This window comes from Trachypithecus francoisi, unplaced genomic scaffold (assembly GCF_009764315.1).
Source record: "Trachypithecus francoisi isolate TF-2019V2 unplaced genomic scaffold, Tfra_2.0 Lachesis_group1, whole genome shotgun sequence".
NCBI classification, from domain to species: Eukaryota; Metazoa; Chordata; class Mammalia; order Primates; family Cercopithecidae; genus Trachypithecus; species Trachypithecus francoisi.
Window position 1 is genome coordinate 33385216 of NW_022681454.1, and position 8424 is coordinate 33393639.

The 8424-nt window shown below is 33.6% G+C and overlaps 1 long non-coding RNA gene across 1 annotated transcript; it reads right to left on the reverse strand.

Annotated features, from left to right (window-relative positions):
- Nucleotides 1–850: 850 nt before the first annotated feature.
- LOC117086324 lies at nucleotides 851–6756 on the reverse strand. Its single transcript, XR_004438285.1, has 2 exons — nucleotides 6532–6756; nucleotides 851–1971 (listed from the first exon to the last, which is right to left on the reverse strand). It is a non-coding gene; the product is annotated as an uncharacterized LOC117086324 (long non-coding RNA).
- Nucleotides 6757–8424: the final 1668 nt, after the last annotated feature.

Here is an 8424-nt window from a genome sequence, read left to right on the forward strand (position 1 = left end):
AGGTCCATTGGTATTACCCATGCATGGTTCTCTCTCACTTGCCCTTCCGTTGAAAACCACCATATCTTTAATGGTAGAGAGTTCATAGGAAAGTAACCAGAGACCCTGAAGCACTGATAAGAAGAGATCAACCTATTGACCAGAACCCTCCTTTCTCTTCTTATGTAAGTGATAAATGCACTTCTACTGACTGCAGTCACAGAGATTACAGGGCTTAGATTTGATTGCTATGACGTTACTGTAACTAATGCAGAACTCGATGAGATGAAGGTATAAAAATAACTCCTAAAATATGTGATATTGGCTTCATAATAGGATAGATGAAAACAAGGAAACACACCAGAGGCCGAAGAGATGCAAAACCATCATATGTAGTGATACAGTATTCATTAAAAGTATTATCTGCTATGACTTGCAAGGCAGTTCACATTGCCTATAGCTCCAAGAGAAGTAATTGAAGTGGTAATATATGTTGGCTTTTACTTTCACGTTTAGACATATTTTACAAGAAATTCATGAACATTGACCAGACAATTTGTAAACATAAAAGAGAGAATAGAGATAATTTATAAATTTCAGGATACAAACAGTTGGAAGAGGAAAGGACTATATATCACCTAATGACTTAAAACTTTGTGCTGGGGCAATGACTGGATTGGATTTTGGGCAGACACCACTGCAACTAGGGTGTGTTTCTAATATACAAGAAGATGATAGTTGGTGGTCAGAAGGAAAAAATATTTTCTAAGATATAAAGGAGCCTTTAGATAGAAGATATATGAAAATTTGACTACTGATTTGAAGATAGAAACACCCTTTTTGAATTTAAATGAAACTAAATGAGCTTTTATTATCATTTTAAATATTTTATTTGTTACAGAAATTAACATTAACTAAAACTTTTATCCTTCCCTCTCACACTGCTGTGGTTGAATGTGCTTCCAAATTTCATGTTAAAACATAATCCTCAAGGCAACAGTATTAAGAGACAGGGATTTTAAGAGGTGATTATGTCATCAGAGCAGAACCCCCATTAATGACATGAGAGGCCTTACATAAGGGCTGGAGGGGAACTAGCTAGGCCCTTTTTTGCTTTTCTGCCTTTGGACATTTTAGGACACAGCAACAAAGCACCATCTTAGAAGCAGACAGCAGCCCTCACCAGACAACAAATGCTATAGCCTTCATCCTAAACTGCCCAGCCTCCAGAACTAGGAGAAATAAATTTCTGTTCTTCATAAGTTGCCCTGTCCCACATATTTTGTTATAGCAGTCCAAACTAGACTAAGATGCATACTATTGCTATAATCTCCCAAATACGCATGTGTATATGTTTGCATGCATTTATGGTGTGTAAAAAATATTTATCTTTATCTGTCTGTTGATCTATCTAATCAACTATACCTACTAACAAATTTAATGTATTAAAATCTACATTTTCCATAGAGTAAGTCTTAATTATTATTAAGATAAAGTGTCCCATTGTCTGTTTTTATTTGCTTGTTTTTTAAGATCAAATCAGGTTTATTTTTAGCACTTCTCCTAGTAGCTCAGGAAAAAACTGGAGTTTTGAATGAATTGATTGCTCAAAGAGGAGAATAAGTACCCATTTTCATATACTTCCTAAGTATTTCTAAGGTATATCTTCCAGGTATCTTCCTCTCTTTTCTTCTATCACTCTATAGTGGGAAAGAATTAAGAAAAGGTAAGTATACATTATTGTAACAGCCTACAGTGAGGTTGTTGTACCTCCTTGACACATCAAAATTCTGCTGTCTTATCTCATTGTCTACAGGTTCAATACAGAAAAGTCCAGTTATTGAAGAGCTTTCTAGCAAACAGCCTTCTAAGGCACTTGTGCTCCTTTGTGAATTGGCTTCATCTTTCTGATTTGCAGGCAGCACCTATGTGTTGCATTTCTTTTAAATGTATATTCTCCTTTGTCTTATGCTGTAGAAGGTCCTAGTAAGACTGTGAAAGAGAAGAAGAATTAATAATTATAGAAGTACTAGTCATGAAGTAACCTATATTGAGAACTTACTAAGTTCCAAGAACTAAGTTCTTCGTATGTTCAATAATCTTTAATCATTTTACTATTCCTATGAATACTATTTTCCCCATTTTATGATGTGAATACCAAGGGACAGAAAGAACTCTCAGAAGCTGATCAAGAAAAATGAAGAGAACTCTTTAAAACTCCAATGTCAAGGGTACAATGGAAGACAGCATCTAATATGTGTTAGAAGTTAATAAAGAAATAGAAGGAGTAAGTTCAAGAGAGCTATTGTACAACATGATTTTTAAAAAGAAATAAAAGGGTATTATTTGTAAAAAACAAAACAAAACAAAAAAACTTATATGCCAATACATTTTAAAGTATTTACATAAAATGGACAAATTCCACTTACCAAATATGACATAAATAATAGCATGCAGTTTCAACATATGTGGAACTAATAGAGCAATTCAGTCATTAATTAAAAGCATTTTATGGAGAAAAATCCCAGCCCAAATGGCTTTATTAATACATGCTATCAAACAATCAAATAGAAAAACATATAATATTCCATAAATACTTTCAGAAGTAAGAAAAATAAGGCACACCAAACATCTCATTTTGGGAGACTACTATAATATTTGTTGGAAAATCTAAAAAGAAAAAAAAATCAAATTTTAATATCATTAATGAAAGTAGATGCAAAAACTCTTTAGAAAGTTTCAAATCAAAGGCCCGGCACGGTGGCTCACGTCTGTAATTCCAGCACTTCGGGAGGCGGGGGAGGGCAGATCACAAGGTCAGGACATCGAGACCATCTTGGCTAACACAGTGAAACCGCATCTCTACTAAAAATACAAAAATTAGCAAAAATTAGCCAGGCATGGCGGCATGCGCCTGTAGTCCCAGCTACTAGGGAGGCTGAGGCAGGAGAATGGCATAAACCCCGGTGGCGGAGCTTGCAGTGGGATGAGATGATGCTACTGCACTCCAGCCTGGAGGACAGAGAGAGACTCTGTCTCAAAAAAAAAAAAAAAAAGTTTCAAATCAAATCTAGAATTATGTTAAAATGATAAATAAGATAGGGCATATTAAAGAGCAGTAACTAGTAAAACACAGTATATGTGCAAATAAATACGATAAAAATATCCAAAAGATAATTTGCAAATTAAGTTTAAAATCTGATATTCAAGCAATATCCACATTAACAAAATTAAAGAGATATATCATATGATTATCTCAATAAATGCAAAAAAGCATTTATAAAATTAACAGGTATTATTAATTGAATACATATATTAGAAACAAAAGAGAGCACTGTTGTTGCTGTCATAAAGCATGTCTTTTAAAAATCTACATTAAACATAATGAAAGGTTGAAAGTCCTTTCTTTGAAATTGGGAAAATGACAAAAAAGGACTAATTCAACACATCTATTCAATAAGCTTGAGGGTACTACCAATGCTGTAACGTAAGAAAACAATAAGAGCTATAGAAACTTAAAGGACAAACAAGCCCGTTATTATTTTAGAAAATAGTTTGTCTTTATAGAAAACCCAAAAAATATTATAGTCAATATACTAGCATTAAAAAATGACATTCTAAGTGTTCATGGAGATAAGATTAGCACAGGAAAATCACATGTACCAATATATAGAAAATTGATAGGTATATATAGAAAATATATATCTATATATGTATATGGGCAACAAAAATATCAAAAACAAATACTTTTTACAATAGCATTACAATTATCAAAAATTACTAATAAAACTAATAAAAGATAAGCAAATCTGCTACACAAAATAAAATCTTAAAAATATTTTAAATGAATTAAACTGAGGAATAAGCCACAATCATGAAGCTGAATGTCTCAAAATTTATAAACTTTGTTTCTCATAAAATTGATCTCATTATTCAATGCAATCTTTTTCAAAAATATAGCTGACATTTTTCTTATGCATATTGACAAATTCTAAAATCCTTATGGAAACTAAAGTGTCATGAATAGTTATGAGAAGTCAGGAAACAATAGATGTTGGAGAGGATGTGGAGAAATAGGAACACTTTTACACTGTTGGTGGGATTGTAAACTAGTTCAACCATTATGGAAAACAGTATGGCAATTCCTCAAGGATCTAGAACTAGATGTACCATATGACCCAGCCATCCCACTACTGGGTATATACCCAAAGGATTATAATTACTCTACTACAAAGACACATGCACACGTATGTTTATTGCGGCACTATTCACAATAGCAAAGACTTGGAATCAACCCAAATGTCCATCTGTGACAGACTGGATTAAGAAAATGTGGCACATATACACCATGGAATACTATGCAGCCATCAAAAAGGATGAGTTTGCGGCCTTTGTAGGGACATGGATGCAGCTGGAAACCATCATTCTTAGCAAACTATCACAAGAAGAGAAAACCAAACACCGCATGTTCTCACTCATAGGTGGGAACTGAACAATGAGATCACTTGGACTCGGGAAGGGGAACATCACACACTGGGGCCTATCATGGGGAGGGGGGAGGAGGGAGGGATTGCATTGGGGAGTTATACATGATATAAACGTTATGCACATGTACCCTAGAACTTAAAGTATAATAAAAAAAAAAAAAAAAAGAAACTCTAGAAGGGGAAAGGAAGGAAGATACGGAAGAATTAGAGGGGGAAAGACAGCGGGCAAGAGGACTTGTTATTGATATCACTTATATTTCTGAATTTTTATTCTAAAATCTCAGTACTACTCATTTATAAGTTAAAATATTATTAAAATCACCAACTTATTTCAATCACAAAATGCCGCCACTTAAATCACATAAAAAACTACAAAAAGTACTTAATGTTCTACTACTATTGCTACTACTACTAGCTAACATTTATTGATGACTTGCTATATGCTAAGCAATCTGCCAAGTACTTTTATGGATTCTCTTATTTAATCCTTAAAATAAATTTATATGGCAACTATCATAACTGTTCTTTCTTTTCTTAGGTGAAAATGTATTAAAATGCATAAAGTACTAACAGATGCTAGAGCCAAAATATGAAGCATTTCTATCTTGTTAACGCTGAGATTTCAATCACTGATGCATCAGATATCATTTTAGTAATAATGACCAAAGTGAGATTATTGGTTTTAGCTTATAGATTCAACACGGTGAAACAGAACTACAATTGCATTGGTAATCAAGAAAGAAACTAGACTGGACTGAAAAGTCCCAGGTTTACAAATTCATTTTAAGTGATGGTGAAATCCATTTTTCTATTGTTCAAAAAGGTAGAATTACAGTGTTAGGAATCTGTCCGTTTTTAATCACCCAAGGATTTTCAGTGTATTTTGCCCTGCTGCTCAGTGAGAAACATGTGGTATTTAATGATTAAGGTACAATAGAATTTCCTTTTATCTTCTCAACCATATGTCCTGGCATACATAGTGCATGTGAATAGAACTCAACATGCTCATCCAATATCTTTCTTGGCAAATATAATTTTACTGCACACTAAACTTACATTATTCTCCTTGTAGAGTAAGAGACAATATATTAGAGTACTCTGTCCAAGAAATGAAAATGACAGATAAAAGATTTAAATATGAGCTACCGTACCAATAAAGGCTAACAAAATGCTTGAAAGAGATGTCTAAGTAATAACATTTATTTTGATGTAATGTTAATTTAGAGCTGAGGACAAGGGCCTCTGTTCATTCCAGGAAATGGATTTAGTAAGAGGAGTTCAATTAAATGCTGCTTCTCAGAAATAGGGGTCAATAATTATTGGGCCCTAAAGGCTAGTTTTCTATCCTGCCATTACACTGGGGTTTTCTGACATTCTTAGGAAAAAGCATTTTCCTTATTTTGAATTCTATTACACTTTCTTTTTATCACACTGTACATGTTTCTAAAATCTTTCTTATATAAAAGTAAATCTATTTTTAAAGGGCAAATAGCAATATTCAGGAAGATTATTTATTTGAAGAAGACATTGGGATTTTTCTAAAGATAGAATTTCTGTATCGGCAAAAGCTCATGATTTGAAAGCAGATGACATTTATATAACAACAAAATAGAAATTCATTTGCTTTGCTCTTGAGACTGGAAATGCAGGATGTATTAGAGGAATAAAAGATGCAAGAATTGTCCTTTGGGAAATCCTACAATTTTATATAAGGGCAAAAGTAAGAACCAGATTTGGGTTTTAGTACTGGTTTGCAACTAATTAGGCTTTCATTCTTAACTAAGTCCTTCATCTATCATGGGCTTCAAATTAAATGGTTTGATAACTTCACTCAGTCAGTGAAAATGTATGTGATCATGTTGGCCAAATTATGTCTCCTCTGTCCAAATTTCTCCATGAGTTTCCCATCACTTCTAGAGTAAAAGCCAAAGGTTTGAAAATGAAAACATCGTCTAATCTCAATTCTTCCAAACTTTGCGCAAGCCTCAGTGGCCTCACCGCTAATGCTAGACTAAGGCCAGTCACATTGCCCAGTGTGGCCACTGGCTGCACACATTGGCTGTACCTTGTGTGTCTGGAATGCTGTCTTCCCTGGAGAAGAGTTTTTGCTTGACTTAACTTTAGTCAGGATCCTAAAGTTTCTTCTAGGTCCATCTGTGCACTTCCTTATAAAATCCAGTTTTAGCAAAGACTATTGCTAAGTTCGTTTAGTGAGAAATCCCCACCCTTGATGTCTGATCACTCTCAATATCTGATAAGGGACCTCATCCTTTACCATCCCCTAGGTGATGTCTGATCACCCTGGCCTGTCTTCAGTGAGAATTCTGTTAGGTCATCTTCACTAGAATCCTCTGCAATTATGATGTTTCCACTTATTAACATGCCATGCACTGATCCTTATCCTGCTCCTTGGCTACAAGTTTTCACTTGCCCATTCTATATTTGGAGTTGAGCTCAATCTTTCTCCTTTAATGCAAACTCCCATTGCAGTGGTTTAAAAACACACAGGTCTCATTAAACTTAGCAAGCATCAGCAGATTATCACAGGAAAGAATATATATGCGTATATACTTTTTACTATATTTTACTATATTGCATATATAATTTTATTACATATGTTGTATCTATTTTTTCAATAATAAAAAGGCATCATAAGAAAAGATAACTTAGGACAGTCCCTGGAAGAGGTAGCATTGTAGAATGCTCATTAGAGGTGTGAGGTAGAAATCTATTGTTATATTTTCTGCTAACCTATAAAACTGCATCTAAATACACATATAGTTATTCCAATATATGTGGTTATTGGAAGTAATTATGTATCAATAGACTCATATTATCTTAATTTTTTCCATTAGTATTTCTGATTGAACCATACGGACAAGGAGTAAAAGCCAAAGTTTTAGATTCTAGCAGGAGATAATTCTTTGGTTTAAAGATGTGGCTGAGAATTACAGGTATTATGAAAGCCTGGTGACTCCACTGCCCTCTCTTTATCTTATACAGATAAAAAGGCTGAGACACACTTGGAATAAGAAGTAAAATACTGGTTGCTCAAAGCAGTTAATAAATAATAAATAAACATGATAATTACAGAACATTGTATGTTCTGTGAAGGAAATAAAGCAAGGTAATTGAAAAGTAAAGTGACGAGGACACTTTGGGTATTCACTAAAATCTCTTTTAGCTAAGATCGCTGTGTACCTCTGCTTTTTTTATAGAAAGAGGAAAAACTCAGATCAAAGGATGAGTCACAGGATAGAAGTCAGAGAGGTTAAAAAGAGTCAGAATTTATTACCACTTATAGCTTTATTATAATTCATTGTCATTGTAAGGTTTTCTGCCAAAAAAAAAAAGTTTTTTTCTTTCTGCTTTAGAAGAATCACTTATGTGGCTGGGAATACACTGAAGAGACATCAATACAGTAATACTACTTAGGAGGCTATTGGAATAATTTGAGTGAGAACCAATATAAGCTTGGACCAGACGATAGGAGAGTAGGTCGTGAGGAGTGGTTGCATTATGGGTATATTTTGAAAATAAAGCCAGAAGAAATTATTAATGAATTAGCTATTCAATGTGAGAGAAAAATAGGAGTCAAAAATGACCCTATGGTTTTTACATCTTAGTGCCTAAAATAATAAAGGAGTTACTAACTAAAATTAAAAAAAAAAAAGTGGGATAGACCTAGAAGAATAAAGGAGTTACTAACTGAAATAAAAAATACAGAATAGGACAGGTTTCTGAACAGAAGATCAGGAGCTCAATTTTGTACATATTAAGTTTAAAATGACTATGAGATATCCACATGTGAAGGTTGATTAAAATAGAGTAGTCTGAAATTAACAAAAAACGTTAAGGAGTAAAGATGTATAGATGTTTTTAATTCTTTGATACTAGATGATATTACTACTAAAGTGGTATACCAAATGGAAAAATACGTCCTCAGTAACAGTGGAGA